This window comes from Myiozetetes cayanensis, unplaced genomic scaffold, assembly GCF_022539395.1.
Source record: "Myiozetetes cayanensis isolate MyiCay16 unplaced genomic scaffold, myiCay2020 scf7, whole genome shotgun sequence".
Classification (NCBI taxonomy): Eukaryota; Metazoa; Chordata; class Aves; order Passeriformes; family Tyrannidae; genus Myiozetetes; species Myiozetetes cayanensis.
In genome coordinates this window covers 8,961,575-8,977,438 of record NW_026087964.1, presented here as the reverse complement: position 1 = coordinate 8,977,438, position 15,864 = coordinate 8,961,575, and the positions used below count along the sequence as shown (strand labels likewise).

Genomic DNA, 15,864 nt, shown 5'->3' with positions numbered 1-15,864 from the left:
TAAAATTTACTGGCTAACTAGAAATCCTTCCCAAATGCTGCTCTGTGTCTGGCAAAATAATAATTAAAAAAAAAAAATACGGAAATCAATTTTATTTAAAAAGCTTTTGTAAAAAAAAATTATAATATAACCTTTCAATTTTTCAGACTTTTTTTGTTTGTTTGTGTTCTTTGGGGGTTGGGGGGGGGGAATTGTTTGGGTTTTTTAGCTGTTGTTTTTGTGGCTGTTTTTTTGCCTTACAGCGGAGGATTAAAAAAGAAGTTTAAAGTCAGTGGAAACAGAATTTGTTGCAATAACCAAGTATATTTTTCCCTGACAAGTTTTAAAAAAGCCCACATTTACCCCAGCAATGATACTGGATACTGTATTTAGGAAAATTCTACTGAAAATATCTTATATCAAGGTGCCCTTAGTCTCAAGTACTAAATTCTCATCGTTATTTAGCAGAAAGGCATATTTTCTTACTATTGTTCCAAGATATCTCAGCTTTCTTCACCAGAAAAACCCAGAGATACCCCAAAAACATTTATCAGTCAAAAAATTTGTCCCATACGATGTGGCAAAAAGAGTGAAAAACTGCAATATTGACAAACTTATCAGCAACATGTACACTAACAAGAAGCAGTCTTACCACTGGTTTTTAATTGCATTACTTACAAAAGCCCTTGCTTTTAACATTTATAATGCATAACCTAACTTTATTTCTGTATTTAGAAAACTGTCATAAAAACAGTGAGGTGTGTCTATAAGGAAATCCTCCTATGAGAGTTTGGTTTATTCCAAATATACCAAGTATGACTTCTACAGCTCCTAGTCTTTAAAATTAAAACTTAAGACCAATAAATAATTTCTTTTTCATTATTAAAATGAAGAGTGTGAAAATAACTGTTTTATGTTCTCACTAACTTGCTAATGTAAAGCCTCTAGTTAGAATGCAACAATATATAAAACCCAGGAAATTTACTGCAGCAGTGAATTAAAAGAAAGACTGAGATTCTCAGATATTCACAGATTTGATTTTAAAAAAATAAGTTTACTACTATAAGTTGAACTTATAACTGGACTGTACTTGGCAGACATGGCATGACCTTATCACACTTGTACAAGTTTATCTGAGAAAAAAAAAAATTCAACAGCCATTATGAATATGAATTATGCTCTTCATGTCTTCAGCTAAGGCTTTCGCTCATGCCAGACCATGCTCAGTTCCAGACGTGCATGTGCACCTCTAGCAGATGTGGCAGTGACTTCATATTTGGAACAGAACATAAGTGTGCCCCCACATGTTCATAAATATGCATCCTGCCAACTATATGAAAAAATTCATTTTTTGACTGCAGGTCAAGGTAAGACCTTACAGAGAAATAAAGATCATTAAAACTTCCTGAACTCTCATGTTAAGAAAAGGGCATTTGAGGATTTTGTTTTGTTTTGTTTGGGGTTTTTTTTCAATCTTTTCAATGGAAACTGGAAGTGATGGATAATGTCCCTAGAAAACGGTGCTTATAAATAATGATACAAGTATAGAGTAATAATGTAAAATAAAATAATACTCTACCTCTTACTAAGGAACACTGCTTCTAGGAGTTCATGGCTCAGTTCATAATGTTAATGTAGATCTAGCAGTTCAAAAAAAAAGGGGCCTTTCAATACATATTGAATACATTTCCTTCTTTGTGATTGTGATATAATAAAAAATTATACATTTATACATTTCATTTTGCAGATCTTTATAACTAACACGATCTGTACTTTTGCTGAAGCACCCTTCAAGATAATAGCCTAAACTAGCAAAAGTAAGAAATTCTTTTTATAACTTGATTAAAGAAAAAATAGATTACTGAAAAGTGTGATTTATGTATTTCAAGTTTATTCCAACCTGACTTGCTAACTAATATTTCCATTTAAAACAAGATGACCTAAATAACAGTGGTAAACTCACAATGAATTCCATTAAAGACTTAACTGTGAACTTTATTTATGTTTTCATTGTCTTATTTTTAAACATAGCACTGAAAAGGTGGACAAATCAGGGTAATACTGCCAGTCAACCTAGTCTTTATGGCAGCCACATATTAGATTAAACTACAGAACTATATTTAACCTGAGAAGATAGGGTCCCATTTATGTAATCCTACTTTAGGAGCTTCTAATGAGTTACTGTAGCCTAACCCAGATATGCCTGCCAGCAAGTTCCCTGCTCTTTCATGTCAACTCAATGATGAGAGTACAATTTCATTGTAAAAATTACTGCACAGCACAAAGAACACTCTTGTTAAACATGGTGATCATCAATATAATCAGTAACCTAAAAATAAACTTCTGCCTAATTTAGCTCATATTTATAACACAGAAGGTTTATCTTTATTTGCATTGCATTTGCTATACAGTCATAGTGTTACTAAGAAGAGGTTCCTGAGGCAGGGGAATAACTAGTCAATGGAATTAGATAAGTAAAGAAATTGATAAGTTCTTTGATGCTAGAGCATTCACAGAGAGAGCAGATGCCTACATTTACAAGTCAATGAACACATGAAGAAATTACTGAAAGATGCCTCAGGACTCCAATCATATGTTAAGTGAGTTATTACCACCATGGCCAATTTTTGCCTTGAAAATCTACCGACAAGAATGCTCATCCATCTTAGAAATGTCTTCATCTTTTAGAGAGCATCCGCTGAGAGCTGGGCTTTCCCAGCTGAGAGTCCTGCATCCAGCCACCTGCCTGGCAGGCACATATGGAACGTGGGGATCAGCGGGGACCGGGGCGAGCGCCGGTCACTCGGCAACATCTGCCCACTGATCAAAAGGGGCATCAATAAAATGCTAACAGCAGTTTAGTTCACTTCTTCATGCTGAAAGACAGCTGTGACGACAAAAGGTGTGTGTAAAAGGCAACACATTAGATGGTAAAAGGAGCAGGGAAAAGGATGAAGCTGTTCAGAACATGCTTTCAGACCCAAGTCATCTACCGTAAGCACCTTGCCAAATACAATCATAGTACTGTTTGAAATCAAGCACAGTATGGAATGCAAACCAGCCATGTAGGAAACAAGAAGGCCCAACTACAAACAGAAGAAATAATTAAGAATTAATCATTACAATTTGTCATTGCATCACACATTTCAGTACCTGTTGTTTCTAGGTTTCGCTGTGTTTAGAGGGTTCTTAGCTTGAAGTTCATCTCAAAAAATGATCGTAATGCAAAAATTATATATGTATCAAAACAATTTGCATTTCAGTGTCATTAGTTGCTTTCTCTACATGGTGTCTGCTGATACTCTATATACAGGGAAAGCACTCAAAATGCCATTCAAAGAGATGTAGTTTCTGATCATCACATTTTCTCTGAGGCACTAGGATGCCTTTCTCTGTTATTGTATCTGGTCCACAGATTTCAAGATTCAGAGAACAGCGACTATACCAGGCATGGAGACATGGCATTCCCAAAAACAAACAAGGCCAATAGACCATAAACACAGTATCTTGGCTTCAAATGCTAATTATTTCCCTGCAAAGCTAAAGTCCAGTGGAAAGTTCTTTTACTAATTCGGCTCTTCACAAAGGAAACATTGAGGTGCCTCGGAGATAAACAGTTTACATTTATTTTACCTAAATATTTTGATGACAGAAAAAAAAACTAACCAATAATGTACTCCATTCTATCAGAAAATTTGGTATTGCCTTCGTTGTTCACATGAAACACATTAATTTTAATGCAGCTCAGTCTGGGAGAGAGGGAGACACGGATCCTCCTCCACTGACCTGGTCATTCGGATGAACTGCACAAAAGGGGCCAGGCACTGAACCATCTCACAAGCACGTTTCACTTAGGGCTTTGTGCAGATCATACACTGCACAGTGAGGTGAAAGATTGAGAAGAAAAGTCTAAAAGACAATTTTCTATATATGTGGTTTTGATAAAGACTGACTTTTAGTATTCTTCTCAAGCTCAAGAAAGCTAATCCATATGACCAAGAAGTAAACAATGCAATCAGTGGAAAACCTGGCATTAAACAATGACTCAGCATGTTGACTGAGCCTCAAACTCTGAATAAAAAATTTATAACATATTTAAAATTTAGAAGGGTGGTTACACTCACTCAAAGAGAAAAAGGAAGTAGCAAGCTGGTAGTAAGCTGACTAAAAGCAAAAATCAGAAATTAGAAAATAAGTAGCTTGCTATTTAAAGAAAGAAAAAAGGTCACTTTTCTTAGTGTAAGGGCAATTCAGGAAAAAGATCATTAAACTAAAACACTCTAAATTATCTGTAAATTTAAAGTAATCCAACATGGCATGATCTTCAAGTAAAAAGCTGATGTTGAATTCAGAAATTCCATGCTTAGCACTAGTAAAGTTATTATAAAATATGTTTCTTTGGCATTATAAGGGTAAATTTGAATCTAATTACTAACATGTATTATTTAAAATGCATAATATAAAAACATTATGAATATTCATAGAAGTGCATTACATAAATTCACATACAGATGATCTGTGCAGACTGAAATGTATAGTCTCTCCTACAAAGGCAGATAATCTCAATGGAAGGAAAGAAGCAATTATGTAAAAAGGAAATGTAGAATGAAACATCAGAAAAAGATGAAATTCAAGTTACACAGGAGACTTATATGCTTCATGAATAAAGAAGGAAGAAAACTTCAGTAAGTGAGAAATCATGCTATGAAGAAAAAAGAGGAGGTTTATCAACTAAGTATACAATAATATGCAGATTATTGTACAGAGAAATGAAACATCAGAACATAAATTCTACTTATCAAAAATAGAATGAATTTTAGCCACGTTAGAAAATGCAAAGCTGAGCTCCAACTTACAGATCAACACTATGAACATGCCATTTTCCTGCTGGCTCAGTATCTCATGTAGAAGGACGACAAAAGAATTTATTCCTTTCCTGCCATGTGGATAGGCAGAAGGATAGCTAAACAACCACCAGTTTTGAGTACACTGCTTTCTGCCTTATCAGGAACAGGATGATAGTTTTGTCTCCTTGACATACTTCCATAGCCAGCACTCCAAACAGAGAAGAAGCAAATCAAATTCCCCTGGCATTAAAAAAAGAAATAAATCTCTGCACAGAGACCATTATTTCCCACATATATACTCAGGAACGGAAGTAGAGTCAAAATCTGATCCAGCTGGCAGATTGTATCTTTGCTAGTTGCAGTAATGTAGACATCAATTCTGAACTGCATTGTGCAGCATCACTACAGGTATACCCAAGGCATACCACACAAGTCTGACCATATTCTGCAGGTTAAGGCCCCTGTGCCCCCCAGTCTTATTAAAAACATGGCTGTCTTTTTTTTTCGCTTGTATTAAAAAACAAAATTTGTTTACGTGATTTTCAACACAAACACCACAGCAGTCTACTCCAACAATACAAAACCAGAGAAAGAAATGCAAAATTTAATTAAATTGCTTACATAATGAAGCTTTGATATTTAATTCATTTGCTTGAAACTGTAAATTGCTAAAACCAAAACATTATTTTAACCTGACAGTCCCACTGAGACCAATATTGCAAGTTTATTCTAAGCTGTTTATTAGCAGAGCTAATACTAACAGCATGCAGAAAAGATACCTCAGATCTAGAGCTGGGTTTGAACCTCTGCTTGCCATGGTTATAGGATAAAGCTTCATTGTCACATCTGTATAGGGTATTACCCAGTTGAGTTTGAAGCTCAGATGACAGAACCAAGGGCTGACAGTCCTCAGTGCCACTCTACAGCTCTATAAGCCAGGATTTCCTGCAACTCATTTCCCACACTCCTCTTGGACTCAGCTATTTATTAGTTTATGTGTATTTAAACAGCATTTAAATCTTCAGTCACACAGCTGGCACCATTTCCCCAAAATCCTCCTCACCTAAGTCAAGTAACCCTAAATAATACATTGCAGAATACTGGCTAACCAGTGCATCACAGAACCTGCTGCTCCAATGTGATCTATAAGCTTTGATACAGCAGAGAAGATGGTGCTGAGATAGGCTTTAAAAATATCTGAAGAAATAAATAGTCCTTAATGGACTGGATGAAGTCTCTGTGAAGGGATGTCAAGCTAGAGAGCATTTGGTCTTGTATACTGGCTGTAATTCAAAAGGAGAGAAGTGGGCAAGAAGAGGAAAGCAGGAACAAACCAGGGGATCTGCAGTCAGAGGATTGTGAGTGGGTGTGCACAACCAGATTGCAAAGGGAACCAGTTTTGCTGTCAATTAGCCATAACATCTCAGTTGAGCATACTGAAAACATTTACCTGAAAAAAGAGAGGAAAAAATCTGGAATGACTGGACAGTTTTCCATAGAAGTGGAATTATTATTAGTCACAGAAGCTTTCAGGAATTTTAACATGTATTACAAGCCATCTCTCTGCTCTTGATCTTTTGATTGAGCAGTCAATCAATTTTATGTGTTACCCCAGAAGAGCCACAAGACAAGGTAACTCCAGTGTATCACAGATCTCTAAGTTGAGATCCTGCTAAAGCTCATATGCAGAACAGGCCTGCAGTTTGCTTCAACAGATTCAGGACACAATCAGGCTGAGTCTCACCTCCTCAAAACTTAAGATGAAATGTTTATCAGCTCAGTAACAGTGGCTTCTACAAAGATAAAAAGTGAGGTCCTTTTTTCCTCAGCAGTGTATGTGCTATTTACGTAGCAGGTTAAAATGAGGACAGCAATGTCCATGATCACATTCCAGTGGTGTTTGTATACACTGCCTTCAGCCCACTAAATGCATGTGGCATGCAGTGTTTCCACCAAACACCTTGAAGCCAAGCACAGTTTCACAAGCCACAGCAAAAATTAGCAAGAAAGTTCTCAAAGCATTAAGAAAGACAATCTGTTACTTAGAGAAAGCTAAATCCTATTTGCCAAAAACAGATAAGAAGACCTCAGCACCCAACGCACAACATCTGAGAGGGAAATATTGCATGCACACACTGTAAGAATTCCCCTGCTTCAAAGGCACAACCATTTCTTGTCATCCAAAATCTACTTGGGACTGTGATGCAGTAAGTACATACCACCTGCCCTGCACCCAAAGTGTCAGTCTATCAAGAATCTACAGCAATTATCAAAACTGGCAAAGTCACACCAGTCAACAACTCCAAGATTCAGAAACAGAGAATTGCTTGTGCATCTCCAGTGCCTTCTACACGGTCATTTCACCTTCTGGAAAACTACATCCAGGCCTGACATCTGCAACTAAATAGAAAGGACTCAGAGAACACGTGCAGTTAAAGTCAAACTCATCAGTGAATGATGACTAATGCTTCCCAGAAATACTGAAGCTTACTGAAAAATGCTAAGGCTTGAACTGACAACAAAACTAAGCACAACCAATGAAGCCCTAACAACACAGGCATGGATGATATAAAGCTTTGAGACACAGATATTCACAGGTAGGTTTAGTGAGTCTCAGAATTACATGACAACTTCACTGAATTTATTCACATTTTAATTCATAAATGCCCTGTGTTAGTTTTATATTAACATATATATAGACTACTATAGAAGAAGGTCTGAGCACTTCATCAATTACTAAAATTTTGGTCTGTGGCTCCAAAGTCACATTTATCTACTAAATCCTTAGAATATATACAAGTACCAACTTACAGTCCCAGTTTTCAGGGCAGGTTTTATCAGTCAGAAACACCTGCAGCATGGGCCATGCTAAAAGCTGGGGAAAAAAATCCAATGTTTAAACTTTACTGCAGATTAAAGAATGATATATATGTAATCAAACCACCAAAACTGTGGCAGCTCTTCCCATGCACAAAGGTCACGGTCACAGTGACTGCAATTACCACTGTCAACCTCTCTGCCTTGACTAGTCGTTATTTACATCCAGTGTAAATTCAGAACACATACAATAAAGTTGATGGATGTATGGATAACGGATCCACGCTATACAGACTGTAACTGAGATTAGAATCAAACCAGTCATTATCAATAGGGTTCTTATTTTTCTACTTAAAAAAGCTAAAGCCTTTGCAAGAGAGAAGCCATGAAAACAGTTTTCTCACCTGTGGGGTGGGGTGTATCTCAAGGAATATAAAACAGGAAAAAGAAAAAATAGTTTGTGCAATTCAAACCCCACAAAAATTAGGGTCTCACACTGTGCATTTTCATTGCTAAGAATGTATCTCATACTTAATGATTCCTTCCACATTAAAAAAAAAAAAAAAAGTTAAATTAGAAACCAGAATGACATGTGCAGAACATCCCCTCCTCCATCACGAAAAAGCACAACAAAATAAGAACATGTAGCATTTTGACATCAACAAAGCTGCCTACATAGACACCCACTCTTTCTTATTTTCTCTGCAGCATACTCTTTTAACTCACTCATCTCCTTCTGCATCTTTCTCAGAATTCTTGACTTACCTACTTTCCATACAGCTTATTTAGACTTGTTTTCACGTGAAAAGCAACCATGGAAAGAGTTATTCTCTCACAGACAGTTTGGATTGCCTCATCCATTTTAATTCTTCCCTCTCCCAATATATTGTAAACCAATAAAAATTATTTCAGAGTATCTGAAATAACTAGAACAGGAGAGTTATTCCACAGATCTTCATGCTGTGACAGATTCACACATTTGGTCCCACCCCCAGTAAGGAGCTGGCAATTACTGCATTCCAGTGCATGACCATGGATTTTTTCCAGCTCCCTTACTCCACATGCCAGTTACAGCTGATTGTGGCAGCTGAAACAGCAATGCATTTTTGCATCAGATGCACAAAAACTAGAAATTCTGGATATGAGAGGGCAAATGTGTGTTATGTTTTGGGTTTTTTTCTGCAAATGAGAATTATCATTCCTGACAATCGTGATATTTAAGGCTCTGCTTCACTGACATCTGACAGGATTTTAGATTTGCAGATCTAATTCTGCAAGAAATGCACAGTATTTATTACCTCAAGTGATATGGGGACACATCCCTCTAAAGGTTTTAGATATTCCTCTGCTTTGTGTGAGAAAATAGCAAATAATTAAAGTTCTATGTTGCTTTTGTGCTGTTTCAAGGATTAGCCTCTGTCAATTCCTGGACAATATATACATTAAGTACACTAAGTACTCTGATTAGAGCTTAAATGCTGTTTAAATCAGACACATCTCCAATGCATCCCTTTGCAAAGCATAGTCTGTCATCATTATGCAATTATGTTATAGTGCCAGTATGCAGGAATCTTCTGTTTCACCCATGCATCAGATACACTGACCCTGCAAACACATTTAGCTGTGTGGTGTCCTTGGAGTATTTTCTGAGTGCACAGTTGTGAATGGACACAAAATTCTCTGCATTTACTGTTTTTACTCTTAAAAGTCACAGCTTAATTACTCAGTGCCTAGATTCCTAATAGCTTGCTAAATAGATAGACTAAATCCAGCTCAGATGTATCTAAGCATGGCTATGGTCATGGTTCCCCTCTGAGATGCAGAAACAGGCATCTATTTTCTAGATTACAAGTCATCTAGGAAAGGCTACAGTGAAAAGATGGAGAAAAAAAGTAGAAAAAGAAAACTCAAAAGTATTTCAGGCTTCCTTACACAGTGGACAAAAAAAAAAAAAATCTACAAAAAATAATATGTATACAGAGTATGTGTTGCTAACATAAAAGCAGGGTTGGTACAATCAGCTGAATGTAGGAAAGCTTTGGGGTTTTACTGCAAGAGGTAGTAATAACACTGACCTCCCAGCTGGTAGAATGTAGAATCTAAAAAGTCCTGAGAAATTTTAAGATAAGATGGCAATCCATTAAAAATAAGCAAACAAAGACATACCAAAAGCCAAACCAACCAAGCAAACAAAAAACCCATCACCAAACCAAACTAGAAAACATTAACAAGGGGACATAATGAGATGTCAGGAATAAAAGGAATTGTCCAAAAATACTCATTTTTCAAGGAAACTCATTGCAAAGAATACAAATTCATGCTGTGAACTTGATCATCAATGAAACTTGATTAAAAATACAAAAAGGCTCATCTAACCTTCCCAGTCAAGTATATACATCTTGAGTTCTGGAGCAGCAGATTTATCTTCGAGACTTCAACCTTTTTACAAATGCAGTTTGAAATTGGCCAACAAATGCAAAAATTAGTCATAGGGGACTGAGAGACAGCAGAAGCATTTAAGCCTCATTTCCGTAGGAAGCCAGGCTACAACAAATGTAATTAAAGTTTTTAGTAAGAGTTTGCCATTTTACTAAAATACTTAGAATTACCAGAACAGACACTAAGTGTTGGGGCACAGCATCCCATCCTCCCTCCCTATTCTATGTGGCAGTGGCCAAAGCCTCATGGAAAAACTAATAGGATGATTATCTTGAGAAGGATTATGCTGCACGGAGAAGCTGAAGTCTGCCTTTGTGAGAATTAAGTCCATCATCCTTACTGGTCTGCTGAATTATTTTCTTTTGCCATAGTGGAGATAGAGCATCACTCTGGTCTTTCTTAAAATAAGTGAAAAGAGCATCAATATAAGAAGGTGGCATGCAATGTACTTGCAGATCTTTCTTTTTGGCTTAAAAAACAGGGAGTCCAGAAAATTACGTAAGAGGAAAAATTACCAAAGTCTTTTTTAAGAAATAAAGGTCTGCTACACTAAAGTAGTCTATACCTAACAAGCTTAGCAATGAATGATTGAGACATGATCTGTTCCACAGGAAATGTCAAGATGTGACTCAAGCAGATATACGTAAGGTCAAAACATTGTGAAAACATTGTGAAAGTGGTGCTTTACAGCTTGATAGGGAAAAAGGTTCTTAGGGTTTCGTCTTTCCTTTCTAGGTAATTTAGAGAAGGAGCACATCACAACACACTGTCTCCATCCTGGTGGGAACAGAGTGATTACATCCAGATAGTGCAGAAAGAACTACATGAAGGGGTTCCTTCAAAATCATAGAAGTATTTGCGGCTTAGGGACTCAGACAGAATGAGAAGCACTGTCTCACAAAGTAAAACCTCCACCCTACAAACGTGTCCTGATTAGACTCGGGATACACGTGCATCCCACTGCCACAAGGATTTATAAACGTGGGTAACAAGCTTGTTCAGAGAATCAGTAGCTCGCAAGAGCATAAGGCTTATACCTTTGGATGGCTGTTCAACTGCAAGCTAGTGAGAAGAAATGCAAAATATTGGACGCTTTTTTGCATAAACAGAAGCATTATAGTGCAGTAAATAAACAGCTACCAGATGCTGGATGCTGATGTAGATAGAAAACAGAAAAAGAAGACAAAGAAAAAGAAGACAAAATATCAGGCTTATAATCACTGACATTTTGGAAAGTCTTATTAAAATAGTCTATTTTAGATAGATAAGATACTCCTTGTTCTGATTGTTGAAGAAGAGAATTAAGGTAATTTTGAACAAAGCCATGGAATACTGCTCTTCAGTGGCTCACTCTTATTCTCGCCATATAAATAGTAATAATCACAATAACAGGACCTCAGTTTCAATTACACCAACAGACCACTTGGCCCACTTTACCTTCAAATAAATGGGTAATGTTAGGATTAAACTTGAGAGCATTATACTCACAGGGAGAAAAATAAAAAAATCACCTCCTCACCTGCACAGCAAAGCCAAAGCAATCAGATATGCAACCAGTGCTCATAATGAAGGCTGCCAACTATGCTGACTTTAGCCAAAGGGACACCGTTTATTGAGCTTACACCCAGGAAGCCACACACTTCATCTGCAGCACATGCTGAGCATCAGTGCCAAATCAAAAGTGAAACTGTGAAATACAGCCGGGTGGCTCTACCGACACTTCCGTGCTGCATGGAAAGGTACCAGCTCTCGTAAGAGCAACTAAAAGCATTCAGTACTAACGTCTTGTCAAGGACAACTGAAATGGAGGGCAACTGTCAGCTATCCAAGTAGACAAATGTTAAGTTAAAATGGCAGTAAGAAATATGAAAAACATACTTTCTGATTTTCCTTCCTGTCAAGGTGGGGTGCTAAAAAATGGGCAACATGTTGTTAAGATGTACTCAAAGTGAGAAGAAAACAGAGCAGAAACCTCAAAGAGATATGAGAGACATCTTGATCCTCTACAGTTGTGGTTACATTCAGCATTTAGCAGGGAACAAGTAAGCAACACGTGAACAAATACGCTTTGGGCTGACAATATAAATAGCGCCTCTCTTAATTTTACACTGATTACAGAATGCCAGCTCACAGACTAAATATATAGGTTTTTAAAAACATCTGCAGGAAACAAATTAACTAATGTTTACATCAAAATTCTCTTATCAGAACAAAACAAAGAGCTTTTCAGCCATCTTCCACTAAAAACAAAGTAAAGCCAAAGCAAAGCAAAACAATGTTGACTGTGCTTTTTGAGGATGATATAACCAGTATAAAAAAGTCCATTCACTATTTCTAAACATTTCACCACTGAAGTGATTTTTGCTTCACTTTCAGACTTTCACCTCCAGAAACTGGTTTCAGTTTATCAAGGCATTCACCATGTTAATAGGACAGTATGTTTGTATATAATGTGTATTAGGCACTCCTCTCTTAAAACTAAGAGAATGCAGAGAGACAAATTAGAAATTACCACTCTGTATCTTTGTCTTCATTGACATATACTTTCCCATTGTGAGAACAATAGATAGTGACTACAAGTTTCTGTGCCTAACAAAACAACAAAAATAAACTAACAAAATTCACACTATATCATATTAAGTACCTTATCCACTCCTGTCTAACTTAACAGGTGCAGGTGCAAGCTTCTCAAATACATTTGTCTCTTCCTTTGCATTTATGCATGTGTTTTAGAGCCTATATGGTAAAGAAAGAATGCATCAAATCCAAAGGTAGCTGTGGAATTAAACTCCACATCTATGAGGCTGGTGTTGTGTTGAAGGGAAAAGAGGAAGACATCACCTACCCCAGCACAGAGCAGAAGTTTCTCTTCAGCTCTCATTCTTACTAGATGAACAAAGAGATGAAATATTGCAAGTAAGGAAGTAACCAACCAAGTTTTGGCAATCTCTAAGAAAGGCCTACAAAAGCATTCCCTGTGCTAAAAAATAAAGGTTCTATGATTTATAATAGTGTGCAAAGAATTGAAGTTATCACTGGAAAAGAATGAATAAAAAATTACTCTAAACTACTACTGTGTTTTTATTTGGCCCCACTGATGATAAATCTATACCGTTTTTATTGAACTACTATAGACATTTTCCCTATTACTGAAGTTAGGACTGATAACATTTCATATTTTAAAAAATGTTAGCAAAAGTTAAACAGAAGTAAGTTACAAAATTTGTATACAGGAGGAAGACTTCCCAAGATGGAAAACCCCCACTTTTTCAGTTCATGAAGTCATGATATTTTATTGTGACCTGTGAATAAACTATGAAACAGTGACCATGAGACCAATTTTCCTTACTAATGCTGAGTACCATTGCAAGAAGTACCATAAATCAGCAACTGCTCTAAATATGGAACTTTTTTAAATGAAAAACAAAAGAGACGGAATGCGTTTGTGCATATCAGTACACAAAACTGCAATTAAGGCTGAATATTGTCCCTTCAAAATGAAGTAGAACAGAGTTAATAAAAATTGAGAGGAAAAAAAGAATCAGAATTGCAGATTCTAATGAGGAACTCCTCCCCATGAGGAAGGGTTTGATGTTTTCTTTGCTTGATGGCAGAGAAACTTTGGTTCAAAATTAATAAATGACTAGATAAATAGAGACACAGTAATCAGTGGTACTTGCCCATACCTCCTCTTAGATGGAGGCAGCATACAACAAATTTTGCTTCTATACAAAGGGGCAATCCAACCTCACATCCTTCAATATTTTCTGTTCCCTGACATGTATTTATGCCAGTGCCATCTGGCCTTACACTGTCCAGAAATATGGCCAAGGCCCAATTATTTCCTTTATATACTTGCTACTCCCACATCTATTTTCTATTATAATTTAACCAAAATGTTCCACAGGGAAAAAAAAATACATGAAGATAACTATAAATACTTACATACTAACAAATATTTAAAAGCAGCAATTGACAGGGATAAACTGTAACAAAGATGGTGCTGAGGACACAAATGTACTAACTATGGAAAACAAAATGTGAGCTTGAATGAGATGGATGTCTAAGAGAAAAATCCTGAGGAACCTCTATTCCATTACTGTGTACTGAGATCAACATTTTACCAAAGTGTATCTCTTCCCATTTCAAGCCTCATTTATACCTCAGGTTCAACACAGGGCCTCTTTTGAGGATATTTCCAATTCTTGCATTCCCGTAACAACAATCTAAGACACTGAAGGAGCATCCATTTAAGTGGAGAGTGAGCATTGCTCAGAGCATTTCCAAAAAGCAAATGGAAATAAAAAGCTTTTATATGCATGCAGGAGAGCTTAAATATGTTAGGGAAATCCCTACACCAATGGCCTCTTACAGTACTCTTATCTCAGCCTGTAGCAAACTTAAGCCCCAGTGCCTCATCAAAGGAGTTCTAGGGGTGGCCTCCTTGAACTTGCAGAGCACCTCTCCAAACAGTGGTCTTTCCACCTGTAAGAAGAATCACCTCTTCTAGAAGATCCAGGATTCTTGGCCCTTCTGTTTAAACCTTCAAAGTATCTATTCACTTTTTATTAACAACCTAACCACCTGCACCCATCCAGAAACAAAGACCCCAAACCTCAAAAGATCCCACACTACCGCAGGAGCAAGAAAAAAAGTCATCCCAACGCACCAAGAAATACAAACAGAGCAGAGATTGAAAACAAATGTCCTAAGCTGAACAGAGTATCACAGCTAGTGCATCAAAATAACTCATTTTAGCATTATTAACAGTAAGGCATGTGTATTTTCAATGCAGAACAAAAGCACCATCTCAAAAGATAATTAAGCAGAATTTAAAAGTCTTTATAAAAATCTTCCTGCCTAAAAGCATCACAAATTAGTGTGTATTACAATCACAAAACATTTATTTTCATCAGGCTTTGGAAAACCAACAAAAAGCATATTCCCCTCTTGCCATAGAAAACCTGAAACAGAAGCTGGCATCTCACAGAGATGAAACACAGCAGACCCTAATAAGCATTACAGAATCCAATTTCTGCATAAATACATATGCACATCGAGCTTACTGTCAGTGAGACCAACCATGTAAGAAGAGACATTACTGGTAAACATGATGGGTCCTAAGCACAGGGCAGGGATCTCATGGAGCAAAAGGAATCTTGGAATGAAGCAGGACTCATTTTCTTTCACCCTACAAAATTTTCTAGGACTTCCTTCTAATAATCGTGTCCATTTTAAAATAAATAAATACCATCAGTTAAAATTAGCATAATTTCTTGGGATTGTTTGATTAGGCAGTGTGGTGCATGGAAGTCATAAGTCAGACTAGTAAATACGGACTGATAATCCATAAATACCTAACAAAAATAATTCTTGCCTGATAGTTAAACCTGTGTGCACTTCATCCTCTCTCTAATTTAGTGCTCCTGCAAATCTGCAGTGACTTGCAGGCCTAGCAACTGCTTTAAGGGCCGAAGGAAAGAACTTTTCTCAAAATCTCACCCATTCACTAGAACAAACCAGTCTTGATGGGGAACCAAGAGAGAAAAATTACAGTGTCTGTAGATACTCTTCTCACCCAGCCCCCCAGAGTGATCTGTTCCCTAGTGTTGCCATAGAAAACGGAAAGGAAGCCTCCAATTAGGGACGAGGTCACATTTGAGCAGATATTATGTAAATATCAGCCAGCCAGCACCCTGCAAAAAATAAAAATAAAGGCCTCATCCTGCCAGTCCTCCAAGGGCAGGCCTCGGGTTTGCTCCTAGAAGACCCCTGCCCGCAG

At 37.0% G+C, this 15,864-nt stretch overlaps 1 protein-coding gene across 8 annotated transcripts in view; it reads right to left on the bottom strand.

Moving 5' to 3' along the window:
* The window catches only part of JAKMIP1 (janus kinase and microtubule interacting protein 1), a 244,905-nt gene that overhangs the window by 228,279 nt on the left and 762 nt on the right, over positions 1 to 15,864 (bottom strand). The window lies entirely within an intron of this gene.